The sequence below is a fragment of the Lynx rufus genome, unplaced genomic scaffold (assembly GCF_022079265.1).
Source record: "Lynx rufus isolate CCGP_SWC_20201006 ecotype Redwood Valley unplaced genomic scaffold, mLynRuf1.p SCAF_26, whole genome shotgun sequence".
Lineage (NCBI taxonomy): Eukaryota > Metazoa > Chordata > Mammalia > Carnivora > Felidae > Lynx > Lynx rufus.
Genome location: NW_025814841.1, coordinates 5,178,910 through 5,202,186, shown reverse-complemented (window position 1 = coordinate 5,202,186; position 23,277 = coordinate 5,178,910). Strand labels below are relative to the sequence as shown.

Below are 23,277 nucleotides of genomic sequence, written 5' to 3'. Positions count from 1 at the left end.
AGCTCTGCAAATTCAAAAATTTGATTTTATCCATTCCTTCAAGGGTGATGAAACCCTGGGGGGACTGACTCACGCTCAAGACACAGACTAATAAACCAGAAGGCAAATTTACTCATGAACAATGAGAAATGGATTGTTTTGGTGGGCCAACATATGCTTCTATTCTGCTTTGCAACCCCTTTGGGGAAACCAAATCAGGAAGAGGATGCTTCAGAAACTACAGACTCAAAGAAAGAGGGCTTTGGTGGACGGGACTTCAGACAAACCACATAGCTATTCACAAAATGCCTGCCACGTCTTCCCTCCAGTGTTTACCCATGTCTTCAGCCTGTGATTGCCACCTCTCTTCCCCAACACACCCTGTCCCTTTCTCTGCAGGCTAAAATAATATTAACAACTAGCTAATATGAATAACTTATTGAATGCCGACACAGGCTGAGTACAGGTCTAATAGTTTAACGTGCATGATCTCATTTGATCTCCCCAGTGTTGTAAGATAATTTTTTTAAAGGGAGAACAATGACAGAAACTAAGACTCAGAAGAGTCAACTTTCACATAGTCACACAGCTAAGCAAACCACTGTCAGGATTCAAACTCAGCAAATCAGCCCCCAGACCCCATGCTCTTAACCATTATGCTACTCTGCCTACAGGTACTCCAATTCCCTCAGTGGCCATTTCATGCGGCGCTGCCTCTGGTAAAGCCTTCCATGATCCTCTGACCAGATGAGCCCCCCTCCTCAGGCCCCATTGCTCCTCTAGCTTTTGCTGCATTTGTAACTATCATCCCTAGATTTAAGGCAACTCTATTTATATTAGCCTACTCAGGCCACCAGAACAGAATATCACCAGCTGGGTGACTTAAACAACAGATACTTATTTTCTCACAGTTCTGGAAGCTGCAAGTCCAAGATCAAGGTGCCATTAAAGTTGGGGTTTGTTTGTTTGTTTTTGCTGTTGAGGTGCTCTTCACGGCTTACAGAGGGCCACCTTTTCCCTGTGTCCTCACAAGCCTTTTCTCTGTGCATGTAAAGAGAGAGATCTCTGGTGTCTCTTCCTCTTCTCAGAAGGACCCTAGAGCTCCACCCTTATTTTTATGGCTTCATTTAACCGTAATTATCTTCCTAGAAGACCAATCTTTAAATACAATTACACCGGGGGTTAAGTTTCAATACATGAATTTGGGAAGAGTAGGGGAACACAAGTCAGCCCATGGCAGCATCTAATAGCGAATTATACTATAAAGAAAATCATATTATTGGAACGTTCCAGGAATGCCTTTAAGGCTTTCATTTGCAAATAACTCAGAAGGACAGTGTTGAGGGTCAGCAGAGGTCCATCACGCACCACTGATGAAGAAAACCCTCAAGTTTCCAAAGGCAATATTGCAGAGTAGGCTCTGGAGACAGACTTGGGTTGCATTCAGTGATGGCTGTGTGGCTCTAGGCAGATGGGTTACCCTCTCAGAGCATCGGATGCCTCCTCTTTGCTTTTTAGACCACTCCCCTGCCTTTGTACAGGGAAGGGATAAAGACTGATTTAGCTGATACTGATGAGGCAACCAAGGGCAGTAAAGAGGCGGGTGGTATAGGAGGTAACTAGATTTCTGCTTAATTAAAAGTAATGAATATCCTCTATGGCATCAGGCTAGGGGGTGCTTCCTGGGGTCATTCAAATCATATATAGTAGGGAAAAGCCCTACTACGAAGAATGGTAATCACTGTTTTAGAACAACAAAGTATCCAGAGATAAGACAAGACCTTTTTCTTCAGGGTGTGTAGGGATTTCTCATATTTTGTGGCCAAACAGCATTTTTTGGAATACTCCTCCACATTTGAGAAACTGCCTACCTTGTGAATCCTCACTTCCCCAAGATGGAAGTCAGGAATTTGCCTACCCAGCCTGCCTTGCACCCAAGGTGCAAGCATGTGACCTTGGCTCCACCAATCAGTGGCATCCATGCAAAAATTCTTTTCAGAAGAGTGGGATTAAAGAAAGAGGTACCATGTGGAATTACTGTAGTGGGGATTGGTGGAGTATGGCAGAGAAATACCCAGTTTGCAGAGGCAACAGTGATGGTATCCCTGGGACCCCACCAGGAAAAACTTACTCTCTGGTATGAGCAGAGGGACCTATGTTCTTTGGTGGTCACACTAGGGTCCCACTGGAACCACTAGTGGTATAATTTGCATAGTGTTCCCGGCTGCATGCCCTCCAAGGCTGACTCTGGTGCTCCCAGAAATCCTTTGAGCTCCTTAATATCCTTTAAAAAGAACTCCCTTTAGGGGGCGCCTGGGTGGTTCAGTTGCTTGAGCATCTCACTTTGGCTCAGGTCATAATTTCACAGTTCATGAGGTCCAGCCCCGCATCAGGCTCTGGGCTGACAGCTCAGAGCCTGGAGCCTGCTTTAGTTTCTGTGTCTTCCTTTATCTCTGTCTCTCTCTGTCTCTGTCTCTCTCTCAAAAATAAAATAAAAACATTAAAAAAAATAATAAATTTAAAAAAAAAGAACTCCCTTTCTGTGTAAACTAGCCAGAGTGAGCACTGTTGTTTGCAACTGAGAACCTCAAACCAGCATAAAACCAAATAACAGTTGTACAATTAAATGAGTCAAGAGAAAAGAAACACATTTTGGCATATGAGGGGGCTTTTTAAATCCTATAAATATAAAATGTTAAAGATATAAAAGAAATTAAGGCAGCTGCCTACAAAACTTTGATAGGCAAAGGAAGCTGATCGTCTGTTGCAAAGGACAGCTGGACCATTGATGTGGTGATTTTGTCAGCACACCTACACACAACCTACTACTACTCAAGACTTGAGGTTGCATAGATTCAACCTGTATCTGTGAGCACGAGGACTTGCTATTTTAACCTCTCCTGGACTCGAAGTTCCTGATTTACGAGACAGTTAAAAACAAAGCTATTACTTCCCAGTGGGTATTAAGATCATCGATATCTAAACAGGGCAATTTAATCATTACCTAGATAAACTGGGTCTTAAATCCTAGACTCTGAGAAAAGTTTACATAAAACCTTTATGTAATTCACCAAAGTCATTTCAATGCCAGAACAACTTAGACTTGAAACAGAGGGCACCTAACAAAAGCCTTTCAAGTCTTATCACCATGCTTGATCAAAAACTGAAGACAAAACCATCCTGCAATGGGCTTTCTCAAAAAGATACAAGTCTTAATAATAATTTCCTTTGGTTTAATAACATTCTCTTTCAGGATTAATGACCTAACAAATGAAGATGTAGGCCTTTCCAAACACTTTGGATTTCCTAGGGTTTGGGATTTATCACACACAAATAAGATAAGGTCAGTGACCCAGACTCCTTACCTTGAGTCCCAAAACCTTGCTTATGGATATCCAGTTATTTATAATATATCTGAAAGTATTCCAAAGTAGACATGGGTTATTTTTTGCCTGGGCAGCATCCATTCCCATTTCTTTGAGTACTAACATCTCCACTGTCACTGGAGACCAAACTCCCTCATTCCCAGTCCATGTGCTTCAATAAGGAGGTGGTTTAACCCCTCTCCAGAGGTCAGCAGCCTGGCTGCCATGTTTGATTGAAAGACTGGCATGTAATCAATTTAGGGCAATGAGAATAAAGAATTTTGATGGAACTATACAGAAAGAGAAGCTGCTTGTTGGGGTGTCTCATCTAATAGCCTTAGAGCTTCTGATTAGTGTCTTGATATCATGGAGAGCCTGCTTGATGATGAAACCAGCCCAGAAGAATATAGAGCAAAGAGATGGCAAGAGACAGATTTCTGACAATATTGTTTGAGACATGGATCCAGCCACACCTTTGCCTTTACAGTTACGAGAACCAATTAATTTGATTTTTTTTCTAAGCCCCTTTGAATCAGGTTTGTAACATTCGCAACCTGAAGAGTCTTAACGGATACAGATTCCTTTAAGCTAACACTTTATAAAGATAGCAGAAGCGTTAAAGTATTTAGCTTCAAATATTAAAGTATAAAATAAGCTTGTGCCAGAGATGTTAAATCCTTGCTATGAAAAACTTCCCATTCCAGCATGAGCTGCCTTACCCACAATCCCCTGCTCAGAGAAACGGTGCTGAAGAAGTCTGTGCACAAAGCAGTCACCAATGGACCTGGGATGAACAACCAACCCAAAGGTAGCTAATTATTTTGCTGGCCAGGCTCCATTGATTGTATGGCCTGGCTCAGTGAGCTGGACCAAACTCTCACTTATGAGTTAGAGCCAGGAGATACTGAGGTCTCAGCCAGCGGCTTCATGGGTTGGCGATTCAGAGGCCATATGTAAAATGAAGCAACAAAAGAAGATAGGAGAGAAAAAGAGAGAAGCCAACTGAGCAGAGACCACATGACCTCTGAAAAAGATAATTACCCCATTCCCAGTTTTCCTGTCTGCTGTTTTGGCCCCCATGAGACCCAGCTATACTCTGTTTCACAGGCACAGAATCCTTTCAAGGGGCAGTGTCGTACATGAGTTAGAGAGTATGGCTCCCAAGTGACCACCTGGGCGTGAGTCTTGACTCCTTCTGCCCACTCACATGCCTAAGGCCACATTCTCTACCTGCCCTTCTACTGAGTAGAATAGGGATAACACCCTACCTCCCCGGGTATGGGAGAAAAGTCTATGTGATAATATACTCTGGATAATGTAATGATAGGAGTAGTCATTGTCACAATAAGCCCCTTGTACTTGAATTAGTGTAGTGATATTCTAGTCCTTGACAACTGAGAGGGCCCAAACTAAAGCAACAATTCTCTAAATGATTAACTTAAATATAACTCTATTTCTACACAACATACATAGAATTGTCGATGTCCAAATATAATTACAGTGTAAAATCCTCTTTAACAGGGGGAAGACTTAGCCATGAAAGTGCTGAGTTGGTAACACTTGAAAGAGAGTACGATGTTCTCGTCCTCTTTCTGTATCATGCCCTGTTCCTCTTCGGTCCCACACTGACCCCCAGCACCAGTTAACTCCATTTACAAGGGCTGATAGGCCAACACCCGAGACTTCTCTGTCTGCAACTGCTTGCAGCTTGCCTGGGGGTGCATTGTGTGTGCCCCACAAAAGATGCAGATGCTGCGAGAAACAGGAGAATGTCTATAGACTGTCCTGGCTTTTCGCATGAAGGAAACAACTAAGCCAAATCCAGAAGCCTTCTCTTATTACTCAAACGACTGTACTGTGATTACTTCCTGTTTTGAGCAGGCCCACTCCTTCTGAGGTTGGAAAAACATTCACCTAGTGGCTGAGGGTTTTACTCTGTTTTGTCCCCTCCTGTGAAAGCTACACAAACAACTGTACAGACTTTATCATTCTGAACTATCGATCCATGCTTTCCGGCCTTAAAAAAAAAAAAAGATTTTGCTAAAGAAAGATAATATAAATCTGGGGTGCCTGGGTGGCTCAGTTGATTAAGCATCTGACCTCAGCTCGGGTCATGATCTCATGGTTTGTGGGTTCGGGCCCCGCATCGGGCTCTGTGCTGACAGCTCAGAGCCTGGAGCCTGTTTCAGATTCTGCGTCTCCCTCTCTCTCTGCCCCTCCCCTGCTCACGCTCTGTCTCTTCCTCTATCTCCCAAAAATAAATAAATATTTTTTATGAAAAAAATAAAAAAGAAAGATAATATAAACCACCTTTCAAAGATCCTTTTTTATTTAGGAAAAAAACCCTCTATTTCCACAGAAAAAAATATATGTATATATTTTTTAAATCCACACAAATATGTTTCAAATCTGTTCCCCAACATGCATTAAGAATAAGAGGCATACAGGAGCCCTGAGAAAGGAACAGAAGTTTTTTCTTAAGGAAAAAAGAACTTTTCGCAAAGACCCTGGTGTATTTGGTTTTGCATTCTTGGCTAAAAGGTAATAATCAAAGGATGAAATCTATATTCCCTAGGTCTTTCTCTCTCCCTCCTTTTGGTAGACTCGGGATGTGAGTTTTTGAGAACAATCACTACTCTAAAAATCAGAGAACTCATGTATTCTTACAGCTGCAGAAAAGGGCCAAGGGAGAGAAGAACTGAATGTGTCAGAACCCTCCAGTGTTTCAGGCTAGAAGACATTTCCTCGTGGGAATAAGCCACTTTCTGACTCTACAGTCAGTCCCTTGACTTACAAGCTGATCATGTTCTAAGTTTCTGATCAAGGTCCAACCTGGAATGTTTAGAATCTAGAATGTCTTCTCTCCTAACAACAATGTTAAGCACTGACTATGTCACCCTAAAACAGCCATTCTAACCCCAGAATTCCTAGGGGATTACATAGTTTTGTCCTGTGGGTCCTGCACAGTCCAGACATAACTTGTGACCCTCCTTTATGAAAATGCATTCAGAGTTCCAAATAAGACATAGTGTTTCAGGGCTTCTGACCCTACAGGACTGTCACCAGTGCCAAGACATCAGTGGTGGCCAAGGCCTGCCCTCCTTCCTCTCACCCCACCCACACTGACCAGCTAAGGGCACCAAAATGGGTAAGGGTAGGAGCAGGAGGGGTCCTTCTGGTCCCTCCTTCTGGTCCCCACTTGGTCACCAGCAGAGAAGGCAAAAAGCAGGAACTTGAGGCCAGCAGGGTGAACGCCAGGGCCACAGTGTGCAGGAATTAGGGGGGAGGGGAGCAGAATTCTCTGAGGCTTGGGCTGGCCCGTTCCCCCAGCTCAGCCAGGGACTGCCTGTGCTCTTAGCTTTCATTTCCACTGTTGGTTGCTAAGTGCTCTACATAATGCAAAAGTAAATAGTTACACAGCGCAGTTTGGAATACACAAAAACACACATCAATCAGCCACGAAAAAAAACCTCTCAAAGTTTCTAGGTTTATTTTTAGATCCTGGTTGGCCAAATGAGTAACCTAAATGTCCAAAGGAAGAGAAGCTGGGGCTGAAAAGTGTATTTAGAAACAGGAGACACTGATACTGCAGGTCTCCAGGCCATCTTAGCTTATAAAATATGCATCAGTCAAGTCCTCAGGTGTTTTAAGTACCTCACAGCAGTGCTTGAATAGGGTCCAGGATCCAATGCACTCACAAGACTTGCTCAATAGAAAACATCATCCCCTGTCATGGGGTTTCAAGACATTACAGTGAGTGTAACATAAAATATTGATATCCTTTAGTGAAGGACCCAATTTAAGAAAAATAACTAAAACAATGCTAAAGTAATGAGTGTAAATCCATTAAGGAGAGTAAAAAGTGTTTATTCACCTTATATTTCCCATGACATCTGGCAGAGTGCCTTGAATAGAGCAGACACACAACAATGCTTATTAACTAAATAATAATACTCTTGGAAGAGCCCTTGTTTCTAGGCAAAACCATTATGACCTCCCTGAGATTCTCCATGTGGTGCTCAAACTAGCCAACCAGACTTGAAGTTTCAAAGATAAATTTATCACTATAAAAGGAAATCAGAAGAAACAACAGAACGACAGATAGCATAATAGAAAATAGCGAACCGTCAGATTGAAAAGCAAGAATAACCCTGAGCAACTCATTGAGATTTGCTTACTTCTTCACCTGTAAAATGAGATTATATTTGTCGCCCGACCACCATGTGGCATCGCAGTAGAGACGGATGAACAGGTGCACTCCAGCCTTCTCAGACAACACCCACAAGCTGCCTGGTCATGTCCAAGTTACAAGGCAAAATCGGGGCCCAATGGGACTAAGTTATTTTCAGCGTAACCACCTCATTCTAGGAAAATGAAAAATCATCCTTCCCTTAGAAAAGACCCTTCTGATTATAATGCCACTTGTTTATAGTTGGAAAAAATGCACAAAAAAGAAAGGTCATTTGCTTTATGGAAAGTTTAAAAAACACACACGCACACAAAGCACCATTCAGTAAAGGGTGTTGGGACAACTGGTTCGCAAGTCAAAAGAGAGAAATAATCACTTTACCTCCTCATTTCCTCCTTGCTCTCCACCAAAATAAATTATAGTTGAGTTAAATAATAATACGGGTTTTTTAATGTGAAGAATTCTTTAAAACCCGTAGAGGGGCGCCTGGGTGGCGCAGTCGGTTGAGCGTCCGACTTCAGCCAGGTCACGATCTCGCGGTCCGTGAGTTCGAGCCCCGCGTCGGGCTCTGGGCTGATGGCTCGGAGCCTGGAGCCTGTTTCCGATTCTGTGTCTCCCTCTCTCTCTGCCCCTCCCCCGTTCATGTTCTGTCTCTCTCTGTCCCAAAGATAAATAAACGTTGAAAAAAAAAAAAAAATTGAAAAAAAAAAGAAAAAAAAAATAAAACCCGTAGAAAACAGAGCTGATTATTTATCAAACCCTGTGAAAGAATGCAGCAGGCTGTCCTATCAATGGAAGAAATTATGGTGAAACATTTACCCACGTTAACAACAGAAAAACTATAATCAATGGGCAAGCAATAAATACACTGGGGAAATAATCATAGCAAATGTGTCTGAAGATATTTTATTACATATTATTAAGGATCTTATGCCCATATGTTTTAAGGGAAAAACAAAGCAAGTTTACAGAAAAATTTGTATACTATGACTGTTTTGGTAATAAAAAATGAGCCCCTTTTGTATTTTAAGAAGGCTGTATTTATATGCTCCAACAAGGAGAAAGGGGAGGAGACACAACTCAGGCCTTTAACACTGGCTACCAGGGAGGCATGGGAGTAAAGGCCAGCCAGGAAAGCCCTTCCTTTGTGTGTCTTTGTCCTGAATTGTAATTTGAAAAAAAAAAAATTGTAACTGATGAGAAAAACATCCAAAGGCAAAGAATATGTAACAGAAAATTAGGAAAAGAAGAAATGCAGCTAGTATACAATATGAAAAAGAAATGTTCAGCCTCACTAGTAATCAAAGAAATATAAAGGCAAATAAAGTATTTTTGGTGACCAAATTAGAAAAAACAAAATGTCAAAGTGATGATATCCAAGGTAAGAGAAAAGTAGACGAAACCCACACAATCATACAACACAAACTGCTTAAATTTCCAAATTATTTTCCAAATTTGCATTTAGAAAGCAAATGGCAAAGTGAGTCAAGAGTTTTTAACAAAAGTTCAAAGATCCGGGGCGCCTGAGTGGCTCAGTTGGTTAAGTGTCAGACTTCGGCTCAGGTCATGATCTCACAGTTTGTGAGTTGAAGCCTCGCATCCGGCCGGCTCTGTGCTGACAGCTCAGAGCCTGGAGCCTGCTTCAGATTCTGTGTCTCCTTCTGTCTGCCCCTCCACCACGTGTACTCTGTCTTGCGCATTATCTCAAAAATAAATAAACATTAAAAAAAAAAAGTTCAAACATCCAACCTACTAAATCCACTGGAAATATATTATAGGCTATAATCTTATATAGAGAAAAAGATTTTGTGCAAAAATAGAACAAAAAAACTACTTAACATTTTGACCAAATGACCAAATGGGACGGCTAAGTAAACTGAGGTATATCCATTCGATGGAATAGTACATGCCCAATTAAACACTGTCTACAAAAAACATATAGCAAAATATAAAATTCTCATAGAAGCAAAAACTTCCATCTCTTTTACTCTCATTTTTTACCTCTGACACGAATGTGTGAGGGTTTTTTGTTTTTTTTTTTCCCCACACCAACAAATTCTTCAACTCTCCGGATGCCGACTGTGTCCTATAATCCCAGAGTTAGCACAGACCCCACAGACTGGGGGGCTCAGTCCCATAAGACTGCCCCCCAATTCAGATGCCAGTTGTAAGTCTCGGATACTTGTACTTCTGACCAACTGGCTATAAATCAGGGGTACCTATGATGCCCTCCTTGGATTCAATAATTTGCAAGACTAGCTCACAGAACTCAGAAAAACAATTTACTTGCTAGATTGCCAGTTTACTGTGAAAGGATATGATTCCGGAACAGCCAGATGGAAGAGCTGCATAGAACCAGGTATGGAGGAAGGGGTGTAAAGCTTCCATGTTTTCTCTGGGCAAGCCACCTACCAGCACCTTGATGTGCACAGCAACCTGGAAGTTCTCTGAACCCCATTGTTTAAGCTTTTTTTTTAAGTTACTTAAATTCCAGTTAGTTAACATGCAGTGTAATATTAGTAAATTCAAGCGTATAATATAGTGACTCAACACTTCTATACAGCACCCAGTGCTCATCACAAGTGTGCTCCTTAATCTCCATCATCTCTTTAACCCATTTCCCCACCCACCTACCCTCTGGTAACCACCTGTTTTTCTCTATAGTTAAGAGTCTGTTTCTTGGTTCGCCCCCCTCTATCTTTTTGGCCCTTTGCTCCTTTGTTTGGTTTCTTAAATTCCATATATGAGTGAAATCATACGGTATTTTATGGAGGCTCCATTATGTAGATACGATTGATTAAATTATAGGCTACTGGTGACTGAACTGGCTCTCCAGTCCCTTTTCCCTCCCTGGACATACTCTTCTTACCCCTATCACTCAGAAATTCCAAGGGTTTTTAAGGAGCTCTGTGCCAGGAACTGAAGACAGGGACCCAATATACATTTCTTATTATATCACAATATCACAGCTTAGGGTATATGGCAAAATAGAAAATTAATTTTTAAATTACACAAAAATATGACTAGGTAACTAAGAAAAATATTTCTTTATAAAAATAATGAAAAGAAATGTTCCAAATATTAACCATGTTTGCCTTTGAATATTTGGGTTATGGTAACATTTTTTCCTTCCTTCTAATTTTCTAAAGTATGCAGATCTTATTTCATGACAATGCCCTACTGTCATAATGACAAGGTCGAGGGTATGGAGGAAACAGTGCTCAAGGTCTAGGGAACATATACTTTAAATGACTGCATTCAAAAAAATCTAAGGCACAGTCTTCCTGTTGCTCTCTCAAGACACTTCAGAGGCCAGAACTGCATTCTGATTCTCACTGCTTGTCCTCTGGCCTGGCTTGGAAGTGACTGTCATGTCTTCCAAAGGGTGAGGCAGTGGGAACTTAACATCACAGGATTCCCACATCCCAGACCTTCTCTTCGGACAAGTCCCAGTGCAAAACCCTATCAAAGAGCACTTCCTGTAAATGTTCTACTAGAAACTTTAGATCACATGTCTAAAGAAATGTGTGTATGTGTGTGTGTGTCTGTCTGTCCATCTCACCTTCTCTGTCCTCAAGGGCACCAAGCCACACTGCAGGACAATGATGCAGCAGTCTACCTCATTTATCAAATGATTAATCTAAGTGATAATGATAGATCTATTTACCTAAATAGAATAACATTGCAAAAGAGTGAGAACCAAAGGACCCTGAGCCAGGACTGTGCCCCAATATTAAATTATTTTAAATAACAACACATTAAAGTCCATCTCTCCTCTCACACTTGCCATACAATCCAAAGTAATATCTCAGATTCCTGGTGCAGTATTTCAGGCCCTCTCCCTAATACTGAGTTAGGCTAAATATTTCCCCTTCAGGTGCATTTAATGGTCAGATAGACACTCCAAATCCCTTATTGCATAGTACTTCAGAGATACATATCATATATATCTTTACATAAAAATAATGAAAGAATGGGGATCCTGGCTGGCTCAGTCAGTTGAGCATGTGACGCTTGATCTCAAGGTTGTGAGTTCGAGCTCCACGTCGGGTGCAAAGTTACTTAAAAAATAAAATCTTTAAAAAAATAATGAAAGGGGGCGCCTGGGTGGCGCAGTCGGTTAAGCGTCCGACTTCAGCCAGGTCACGATCTCGCGGTCCATGAGTTCGAGCCCCGCGTCGGGCTCTGGGCTGATGGCTCAGAGCCTGGAGCCTGTTTCCGATTCTGTGTCTCCCTCTCTCTCTGCCCCTCCCCCGTTCATGCTCTGTCTCTCTCTGTCCCAAAAATAAAAAATAAATAAATAAATAAATAAATAAATAAATAAATAAATAAAAATAATGAAAGAAAATATTCCAAATATTAACACTGATTTATAAAAAAATCTTAGTGAAAGATTTGTTTTTTTGAGAGAGAGAACAAGCTCACGAGCAGGGGAGGAGCAGAGAGGGAGGAAGACAGAGGAAGAGGGAGGAAGAGAGAGGAAGAGAGAGGGAGAGAGACAATCCCAAGCAGGCTCCACGCTGTCAGCGCAGAGCCTGACTCAGCGCCCGAACCCATGAACCGTGAGATCATGACCTGAGCCGAAACCAACAGTCAGATGCTCACCCGCATGAGCCACCCAGGTACCCCGGCAAAAGATTTCAGTAAAAACAAAATTCAGTGAAGAAAATAATGATCCCTCCAATACATCTCCTTAGTAAATTCAAGTATTCGCAATAACTTGCGTGACAGTATTTTCTGAAAGGTGGTATACTTACACCTTTGTTGGTAAAGAACAGCCACAGCAGCAGCAGAACTTCTGCATGTGAGATGTTGAGCTCATGCTCGCATGTGTTACACACTTAACCTTCTCAACCCTCACAACAACCCCAGGAAGCAGCACCACTGTCACCCCAGTCGTTACCTAAAGGTACAAGCTCCAGGAGGTCACGCAGCTAATACGGGACAATGCCAAGACCGAAACCAGGCTAATCCAGCCCCAGAGTGGATATGCTCTTTCTGCTATAGCACTACAGATTGCATCCACGTTCTTTTTTACTTCTACCAAAAATATCTCCTGCCTAAGGCTGGCTTGGACGATCTGTGAGAAAAACAACTGGTATCAACTAGCCAACAGAATCGACTATCAGTACAGATTCAGTAATTCTGAATGAAGGAGGTACTGAATTACTACATCAGTTTTCCAAAAGTGACCATCCCCAGATCAGAACTGGAAGAAGGAAGTTATATGTGGCCTTCCAATAATGGAAACGGAAGAAATAAACCAATGAAACGGGCTGGTGGGGAAAAAGAGAGGTATAAAAGGGACTAAAAATAGTTGCCATCTTATCTCTGCTGTAATAATAGCAGATTAGCACCACGTTCTCTTGGAAATGTCACCTAGGCAACCAGAAATACAAAAAGATGCTCAGAAAAATACACGTATATACATCTATTTTTGCCATCTCTGAACATAAATGATCACTATTGCAAGAAGGACAATCATTAGACCATATATGGAAAAAAGAAAAAAGGTAGGCACACAAGAAAGTTGTGTAAGTAGGTATCCAATGTAAAGTAGGATAGTAAGATACAAAGGTAGGTATCTAACTGTACGAGAAGCCTGGACCCTTGGGGTGCCTGGCTGGCTCAGTCAGCGGAGTACATGGCTCTATCTAGGGTTGTGAGTCTGAGCCCCACGTTGGGTGTAGAGATTACTTAAAAAAATAAAATCTTGGAGGAGAAGAAGGAGAAGGAGAAGAAGGAGGAGAAAGAGGAGAAGGAGGGGAAGGAGGGGAAGGAGGAGAAGGAGGAGAAGGAGGAGAAGGAGGAGAAGGAGGAGAAGGAGGGGAAGGAGGGGAAGGAGGGGAAGGCGGGGAAGGAGGAGAAGGAGGAGAAGGAGGAGAAGGAGGAGAAGGAGGAGAAGGAGGAGAAGGAGGAGAAGGAGGAGAGGAGAGGAAGAAATCCTAACTCACTGCCTCAAATTTGGCCCAAAAATCTATTAGGAATGTTAAACATACCTTTCCTATGTTTTTTAAAACTCATGTTTTTATCTCATAAACCAAAAGCAGACTAATACAAAAGAGTGTCGGCTGGCAAAGTTTAAAACATTTGGAAAACTATCTTAAGTCTCACTTAACTAGAGGGCTTCTATGGCCCGGTTTGCCTAAAACCGCCCCTGCTTGTCCCTCTTGTTTTGGTGTGATTATTAAAAAGTGCTCCTCCCCCACTTTCAAAGGCTTCCCGGTACGAATAATAAACTATATGGCCTTATATTTAACCAAGACATATTTCTTGACCAATTAACAATGTGCTGGCAACCAGGTTGAGAACTTAGATCAGTTCAAAAAAATTGCATGAGATAAAATCCCTAGCTCCCAGATTACTACAATCTAATGGAGAAGACAGAAATAATACCCAAAACAACAATGAAGCAGTGAAAAGTTGATAATCATCGGTGTAATCCAGGCAGTAAGTGCTGCAGTTCTGATCAGAGACAGAGTATAGACAGTGTATCCCCTCCGGTGAGACACTCCATAGAAACTGTGTAAAAACACCCATGCTTCCGGAGCACTTACTGTATACCAGGCATCGTGCCTGGTGATCTCACTCCATGCTCAAAACAACCCTAGAAGTGAAGAACTATCATTATGCTCATTTTTATAGGACTCGTCCCAAGTATGACCAGAGAATTCAAATGCCTGACTCCGAAGTGTGTGCTCCCTGCCACTGTGGATGTAGACATATGGCTTCCTGCTGGCCCAAGCTTACCAGGAGTTGGCGCAAAAGTCAGTTACCAGAGCCATCAGCTTCTCCTTCTGCTCTGTAGCAGTGCAAGGTATGGCCCAACCCTGGCAGAGGGCTGCTGAACCAGCTGAGGCCCAGGTAGGAAACAGGGGGTGCTTTTTAATCCTACTGAAGAGTCCTATTGGAGAGACTACTGAGAAAAGTGTAATGAAGGGTATAGAAAAGCAGGGAAGGCTGGCAACAGCAGGAAGTCATTACCATCCCTAGGCCTGAGTGCATGACTGGGGGTGGGGGATAAAGGAATTCCAAAGATGAAGGCTGGATGGAGAAGACCCCTGGCATGAGCTGTGGCCTTCAGCATACAGAAGAAACCAACCTGCAGTATGCAACCCAGCAGGAGGGAACGCACCCTCCCCCACTCTCCTCCCACTCTCCCAGGGGTGGGCTGGATCCACCACTGGCCAAATTATACCAGAAATCAAAGACAAAGATTGCCCTTGATGCGTCTCAGGGCACAGAGCAGGTGGATACAGGAGGAAAGAGGACATGGAAGAAAGAGCCGACAAGAGATGTCCACCCTGGGGCGCCTGGGTGGTTCAGTCGGTTAAGCGTCCGACTTCGGCTCAGGTCATGATCTCACAGTTACTGAGTTCAAGCCCTGCATTGGGTTCTTTGCTGACAGCTCGGGGCCTAGAGCCTGCTTTGGATTCTGTGTCTCCCTCTTTCTCTGCCCCTCCCCTGCTTGCTCGCTCTCTCAAGAATAAATAAACATTAAAAAAAATTTTTTTTAAGGGATATCCAGCCTGCTTGCCATGTCCTTGTTCCTACATAAGAGTGTGTTCCCACTGAGGCAGAGTGAACTGGCCTGGTCAGTTTACTGACCTTTGCAGGAGCATGTGAGGTGCTATATTAGTAAGAAGGGGTCTAGCTCAGCATATGTGTGAGGCTGGTGCCAGTTCATGGGCAAGTGCCCTAGGTAGTTAGTTACACTAGGCCCCGTGCTTGGAAGGGCCCCACACTTGGTCTAATGCTCTGCTGACACCATTTTGAAATTCTTGATAATCTTTAAACCAGGGCCCCACAGATTATGTAGCTGGTCTTCGGGAAAGGCAAACCATTTTCCTCAGCTGGTAAGACTAAATTCTGTAAGTATCACAAGATCCCAGGTATATTATTCAAAGCAGACAGACCCAAAGTTAATATTAACCAGAGTCACAATGATACAGCAGAATATATAACACAATAAAGTGAGGGAACATTTTACCTTTTTTTTTCTTTCTTCTTTCTCTTTTGAAGTCAAACTGCAAAGTGGCTGAGAAACCCAAGTAAGCTGCCCCCTGGAGAGAAACGGAACTTAACTAGGGCCTCTCCACAGCACGGAGGGAATGGGTTTTGGCTCTTTATTCAGTTAATGTGATCAATGCAGACAAATAAGCAGAATAATTTATGCCCTGGGGTGGACTCTTGATGTACCCCACTTGATGGGATGTAGTCTTCAAATTAGCCAGGTAATTGCCAAAGCTACCCTTGACCTTGCCTTGTTTTCCTGGTATACATAAGCCCCAGTTTGAGACAAAGTGTTGAAAACCCACACAAAGAAGGTTCATTGATGGGTCAGCAAAACTTACAAACTATATTTCTAAACTGATGCTTTCCGAAAGCCTAGAAACTAGAGCCTATACTGCTTCTGTTTCCATTTCCTGAAAGACGCCAAAATCCTTAGCCTTCCTCTGAGCATCATTTTGAAAGCATCTGGGAAAGCCCCAGGTGAGAAGCCAGAACAGGGCCAGTGTCTCTCTCCCATTCGTTTCCTCGAAGGCCACTGGGCAAAGCAAAGCAAGGAAGCTTCCATCTGAGGCAGGGGTCAGACTGGTTTTTGATAGCCTCTTTCACTCACGCCCCATGTCAGAAACAAAGAATGGTAGATTTTTAGCTGTCTTGTTTGTTTGGTGGTTTAAAGTTACAATAAAATTTCAGTAGATCAAAAGTGTTTACAAAACCCCTGCTGTGTCAAGGAACCTAGAACCCAAGCAGTAAATCAAATCTAGGGGCATCATGACAGAATCCAGCCACCAGCCCCTGGCATGGGCGAGCAAAGACTTCTCCCCCAAAGCCTCTGGAGGCTCAGCCGTGCTAATACCTTGATTTTGGACTTCTGGCCTCCAGAACGGTGAGAACAAACATTTCTGTTATTTTAAGCCACCCAGTTTGTGGTAATTTGTTACAGAGGCCACAGGAAACTAACATAAGCCCTCAGCCACATCTCTCACCTATGGCCTCAGCCTCACAACCCTCCGGGAATGGAAAATATGAGGCCTTCCAATGCAGCCCATTTTGTTTGCACAGGGAGCCTACTTCTGAGCCCAGAATAAAAAATTAAAAATTAAAAAAAAGCACAGAGCTTTTTCCGGTTAGAAAGCCCTTTAGTCATGCCTTGGGGGAGGTGGGCCCACTAGTGACCCCACACTAGACATTGCTTTCTTTCTCCATTCACTCCTGCCAGGATAGCACAGAGGGAAATACCATCTCCCTTGTACTGGAAACTCTTCTATAACGCAGCCCGAGGTCTCATTAATGTTTAAGCGGCCAGGTTACACTGTCAACTCCTTCGGAGCTTTTCGCTAAAAGCAAAACAAAACAAACATATCTTTCTCACACGGGTTTCAAGGACTTATTGTTATCCCCACCAATTACATAGAAAAGATATTTTTTAATTTTTTAATGCTTTATTTATTTTTGAGAGAGATAGAGGCAGAGTGCAAGCAGGGGAGGGGCAGAGAGAGGGGGAGCCACAGAATCTGAAGTGGGCTCCAGGCTCTGAGCTGTCAGCACAGAGCCTGATGCAGGGCTCGAGCCCACAGACCACCAAATCATGACCTGAGCTGAAGTCGCATGCTTAACCAACTGAGCCACCCAGGCGTCCCAGAAAATATTTTTTTAATCTCAATACAATCATTCAGTTATGACACATATGAAATACGTGTTGTTATTTAGGGGGGGAAAGGGGGAAATTCTGAGCAGTCACTTCCTCTACATTTTGAGAGCCAAGCTAAGTTTGTACAAATCAGATTATTCCCAAAGAATCTAAACACACAGGTCTGGGGGAAACCTAACATTCCAGATCTGACTGGATGTACAGTGGAAATATTCCCTGGGTTTCAATCCCAGCCCCATTAGTTATTAGTGACCTTGGGTAGGTCATTCAACCTCTTGATGCTTCAGTTCCCTCACCTGTGACACAAGGATCATCATAGCAGCGTTCCCTCCTGCTGGATCCTCTCTGTTTTCCTCTCCAGATCCAGCCTCACTCCACTCTCAGCCCTAGGAGGCTGATTTCTAGATACAAGGTAGTCCTTACATCAAGTTTTCTTGTCCTCTGGCTTCTGGTTAGGTTGACAGGCAGTTGAGAGGCACCAGCAGAAATCAGAGAGGGGAGAAAAGAGTGGTTGGGGACCCTCATCTGGATGCCTCCACACCAGGCCACAGTTTGAGTGTAGCTATATTCCTCTACTGAAGAGTAATTCCAGAAACCTCTCTCTCACATCCCCCTTTCAGGGCTGGGGTAGTAAAGATTTACATGTATTGCTGGCCACTCTTGGTGATTTCCCTTAACCCTGCCCACATATTTATGGGGCGCCTGCGGGGCTCGGTCAGTTAAGTGTCTGACTTTGGCTCAGGTCACGATCTCACAGTTTGTGAGGTCAAGCCCCGCATCGGGCTCTGTGCTGACAGCTCAGAGCCTGGAGCCTGCTTCTGATTCTGGGTTTCCCTCTCTCTGCCCCTCCCCCACTCATGCTCTGTCTCTCTCTCTCTCTCTCTCTGTCTCTCAAAAATAAATAAACATTAAAAAAGAAAAAACCCTGCCCACATCTTTGTAAATAGTCCCTTCATTAAACTTTCTTCAGTTATACCCTTTGAGTATGTCATCTGCCTCCTTAGGGGACCCTGGTTGATAAACCGTTGAAAGGATTTTACCAGAATCAATTAATTAATGTTAAGAACACTGCCATGTTCACAGAAAGTGCATAAAGGCATTTGGAATCATTACTGTCATTATTAGCAACAGCAGTCAACTTAACTTGTCTGTGGCATCTTTGGTCATGACATATCTCGGTGCCACATTTACCTTTCCTCCCCAAGTCCAATACCATTTAGTGTGGCAATAAATGTAATATCCACAGTTGTATAAATGTGGAGAAAACTATTAGGTTCTCTTTCATCTGAATAATTAAAATAACCCCCTAACTCTTCTGCTGTCTTTCTTCTCTTTACTCTCTCTTTAACGTGGGGAAGTGATCATACTCTTGCCACAAATACTCAATAGCTCCTCCAAATGAAATTCAGATTCTGCTACCGTCCCTCACAATTTGATCCCAACCTACTTTTAATACTATACTAAACATTTCACACCCACTAGGACGGCTATTGCATATTTTTTAAAAAAACGAAAACAGCAAGTGTTGGCAAGGAAGTGGAGGAATTGGAACCTGTGTAGACTGCTGGTGGGCATGTAAAATGGTAGCTGCTGTCGAAAACAGTATGGCAGTTCCTCGAAAAATCATATGATACAGCAATTCCACTTCTGGGCCCAGACGCAAAAGAATTGAAAGCAGGGACTCAAACAGATATTTTACACACCCATGTTCATAGCCACATTATTCACAATAGCCAAAAGGTGGAAGTCACCCAAGTGCCCACTGACAAATGAATGGATCAATAAAATGTGGTCTATCTATACAGTGGAGTATTATGCAGCCCTAAAAAGGAAAGAAATTTGGACACATGATATGACATGGATGAGCCTCCAAGACATTATGCTAAGTGACATAAACCAGTCACAAAATGACAAATACTGTACGATTCCACTTAACATAAGGTACCTAAGGTCATCAAATGCATATAGACAGAAAGAATCAATGGTGGTTGCCAGGAGCTGGGGGGAGGGTTGGGGGCGGAGCGAGTTTTTATATAATGGGTTTAGAGTTTCAGTTTGGAAAGATGAAAAAGTTCCGGAGATGAACGGTGGTGACAGTTGCACAAGAATATGAATGTACTTGATGCCACAGAACTTTACACTTAAAAATGGTTAAAATGGTAAATGTTGTGTTATTTATATTTAACCACAATAAAAAAAAATAACATTCAAGAAATGCTTATCGCTTGCCTATCACACAAAACACTGTACTGGGGACATGTCAGCAAAACACACTGGAAGGTCACTGTCCCCACCAAGGGGGCTCTGCTCCTGCACCTCCTCCCACATGGTCCTCCTTCCAATGAGTCTGTCCCCTAATGACGTCTTGCAATTTCATGTTGAAATCTGAACTTCTTAAAGGTAGGAGACTAGATCTTATTCATCACATATCACTGGTACTTAACACAGTGTTGAACATGTGGAAACTACCAAAAGATATTGGTTGAAAATGTGAGTAAAAATCCAGCCAAAGTAGTGTATGTCTTCCTTTTCCTCCTATCTTCTAGCCAGCCAGCCAATACCTAACATTTCTTGCAGTTAGCTATATTTTCAGAAATAAGAGGACAGAGCTTTTTACTAACCTCACTTCAAATTGTTCTGCTAATGGAACGCCTGGCTGGCTCAGTCAGTGGAGCATGAGACTCTCAACCTCAGGGTCGTGAGTTCAAGCCCCACGTTGGACATGGAACCTACTTAAAAAAAAAAATTGTTCTGTTCACAATTCTACTAAGTGTAGAATAATTATACTAAGTGTAGAAATTGTGGGTTGCAAGTCAGAACTCAACTGTTTACTAGCCATGTGTCCTTGTGCAAGTTACTGAGTGTCCCTAAACTTGTTTCCCTCATCTATACTAACAGCACTATAGTGGACATCTGTTGCTTTGCAATCCAACATCCATTGGCCCATCTTCTGGTGACAGTATAACAACGTATTCTAACAACGTTCTTCTGGAAAATGACCCTGCTCCTACTCCTTAGCCTATGGCTCAAAGATAAAACCTGTGACCAAGCCCAAGCTCTACTAGTATATGGCCCTCCAGCCACAGGAAGAGGCACTGGATCCTATCAAAGCCAATAAAGTCACAGCTAGTCATTGCAAGCGATGCTGGAATAGAGACTCTCACTTTCTAGCTGGATTTAAGCCCACAATGGTTTAAATGGAGCCTAAAAATGGTGCCAACTTCAAAAAACAAATCAAGAAATGGAGAGAGAGACACCAGGTCCTGGTAATGATGCTTAAACCCTGGATTAAGCCATACCTGAAGTATATTTCTCTGGACTGAAGAGTTAGAAGAGACAAAATAACGTTCCTTTTTTTTTTTTTAAAGTTGTTTGACACTTGCAACAGAATTGAGTCCTAATTAAAATAAGTATCTCCTGAAAAATTATTACAAAGTTTAAATGGGATCCTCATGTACATACATAGTACACACTTGATAAATGGAAGCTACTAATATTAACTATAGTGATAGTTTATGGTAATGGTAGAAATTTCCTGGCTTCTTCTAAGGATGACTTTTTAAATTGGTGTGCTCTGTCCCTGACGTCTGCCTTCATTATCCTTCAATGATACTCTCTTTCACGGTGACACAGATAGAGGGGTGGTAAGGACAAAGATTATATGCCACCACTGTCTAATCCCACACCCCAACCGACACCACTAATTGATCACAGCACTCTTTCCTGCCGAGTCTGGATTCAGCCTTGGATTCCTATTCAGCCCGGGTCTCTAGGCAGCCACTATCAATCAAAGATGATATGAGAGGGGCGCCTGGGTGGCGCAGTCGGTTAAGGGTCTGACTTCAGCTCAGGTCACGATCTCGCGGTCCGTGAGTTTGAGCCCCGCGTCGGGCTCTGGGCTGATGGCTCAGAGCCTGGAGCCTGCTTCCGATTCTGTGTCTCCCTCTCTCTCTGCTCCTCCCCCCGTTCATGCTCTGTCTCTCTCTCTGTCTCAAAAATAAATAAACGTTAAAAAAAAAAAGATTTTTTTTAAAAAAGATGATATGAGAAATGAAACCTATGGTCTCAGCTCCAGAACAGCAGTTGACAACGTTTTTCTATAAACCACTAGGTAGTAATTATTTTAGGCATGGTCTCTGTTGCATATTCTTCTCTGTATTTTGATTTGTTTACAGCCCTTTAAAAATGTAAACAAGCATTCTTGATTCCTCAGCTATACAACCCCCCCACACCCGTTCTGGAGCCTAGAAATCAGACTCAGGCTGTCCCAGACAACTGGGAACCACCTTAGCTCCCTCTGCACGGATCCCGGGAAGCCGGTAATGGAACGCTTGGAAATGCTGCCTCAGTCAGAAATGCACCCACAGAACATACTGAATCACTGAAATGTAACAGAGGAACTCTGCTCTCTTCATACCAATCCCAGGACAAGCCGAAATCCACACTCCAGGGGAAGCCACAATCCCAGGAAGAGCTACAAAGTCCATGCATGTGGTAACATTCACCTCTGCCTCCAGAACCATTCACTGCAGGACCTCTTCAAAGCGCTAGACCTAGTCTATACGTCACAGCCAAATGTGAGATCCCCCACCTTTTTACGAGTAAAGGGAAGAGTTCAAATCACTACATCTCTCCATTATTAGTCTGACCCTTTATAATTTAAACAAATACCTCGGAAATGGTGACAAGATAGCATGCCACACTGCTTTTGACCAACATCTGATTCCTTAGTTATTTCCCAACGTTTTTTATTGTTCAGTACTATACTAAAGATTGGTTTTGTCTTTCTATTATTCTCCATGTTTGCTTCTGGCTTTAGTGAGAAGAATTAAACGTTGTTTGACCTACATTTATTTATTCATTCAACAAACATTTTCTGAGGCCCACAATCCACCCCTCAAGGCACCTGCAGGTAGGGAAGACTGACTGATGTGTAGATGATGATGCAGGCCGCCAAGCTAGGGCAGCACAATTAGCTGGGAACGTGGGGGTGGGGGGCAAGAGGTCTGCTGGTAGGCAGTAGGGAAAAATTCACAGGAGTTGCCCAGATGAGGAAGGGTGAGCTCAGCTCAGTGCTGAGCTAAAGCTACACGAGGAGAGGCTTGGGAGATGAGGCTGGTGAGGAAACAAGAGTGAGGTCATGAAATTCCCTGGAGCCCGAACTCTACCCCAAAAGCCACAGAAAACCTCTGAAGGAAATTAAGCAGAATGACTGGAGTCAGATTTTTGCTTTCAAAACGAGCATTCTAGTTGCAGTTCGGAGAATGGACTGGGGCAGGCGCGTCCTGATGCAGAGCAAGGAGCTGGTGTGAAGGCCACTGGAGCAATTCAGGCAAGAGATAAGGTCGTCAACTAAATCAGTGGCAGCAGGAAGAGGGAAAAGGGGGCTTAACGACAACAACAAACGTCGAGAGCTCACATTTATGCTGCACTTACTAATGACAAAGCACTGTGTGAAGTGCTTTCCGTGTATTAATTCATTTTATCTGCCCAACGAACCAGAGATAGGTCGGCTACCTCTTATCAACCTCAAGCCACAGATCAGGAAACACAGAGAAGTAAGGAGCCCAGGGTCTGGGAGCTACTCGTGTCCCAGCCAGAACTCAGAGCCTGCAGTTGGGCGGCACAGCCCATGCTCCTCACAGCCCATTCACCTGGCACACTTACAGAGAGCGGGTCCTCAGGACTGCTGCTGACTAGCTGAAACGGGGGAGACTCCGGGGCAATTTCCAGGGGTCTAGCTGGGGCACCAGAACACTTGGGTTTCAGCTTCTCAAGCCTCCTCCTCTGACGGAAGCCCCTCCCCAGATCTGTACTCAGCTCCCAATGGTGCCCCTCCCATACGCCCACACTCCCATCACACCACCCCCTCCTCCTCTGCCGCCCCTGCGTCCTGCATTTGACCCTCAAACACAGGCGTCTCCCAGGCCGAGGTAAAGACCCACAGGCATTGCCAATTAGGTCTGAGAAGCCTAGACCGAGAATCCTGCTCTTGGTAATACAGCTGCTTAAGTCTGTTATTTTCAAGTCAGACAAAGCTGGGAAAACTTTGAGCAAGCGTGTGTGGTTTCCTTCTCAGCAAG

At 43.3% G+C, this 23,277-nt stretch overlaps 1 protein-coding gene across 2 annotated transcripts in view; it reads right to left on the bottom strand.

The window, feature by feature from the left end:
• The window catches only part of NCALD (neurocalcin delta), a 404,143-nt gene extending 381,211 nt beyond the window's left edge, over positions 1–22,932 (bottom strand). For both annotated transcript variants that reach the window (XM_047088857.1, XM_047088854.1), the window contains exon 1: positions 22,862–22,932. The gene's annotated coding sequence lies outside the window, so the exon portion shown is untranslated. The remainder of the gene's footprint in view (positions 1–22,861) is intronic.
• Between the last annotated feature and the right edge of the window lie 345 nt (positions 22,933–23,277).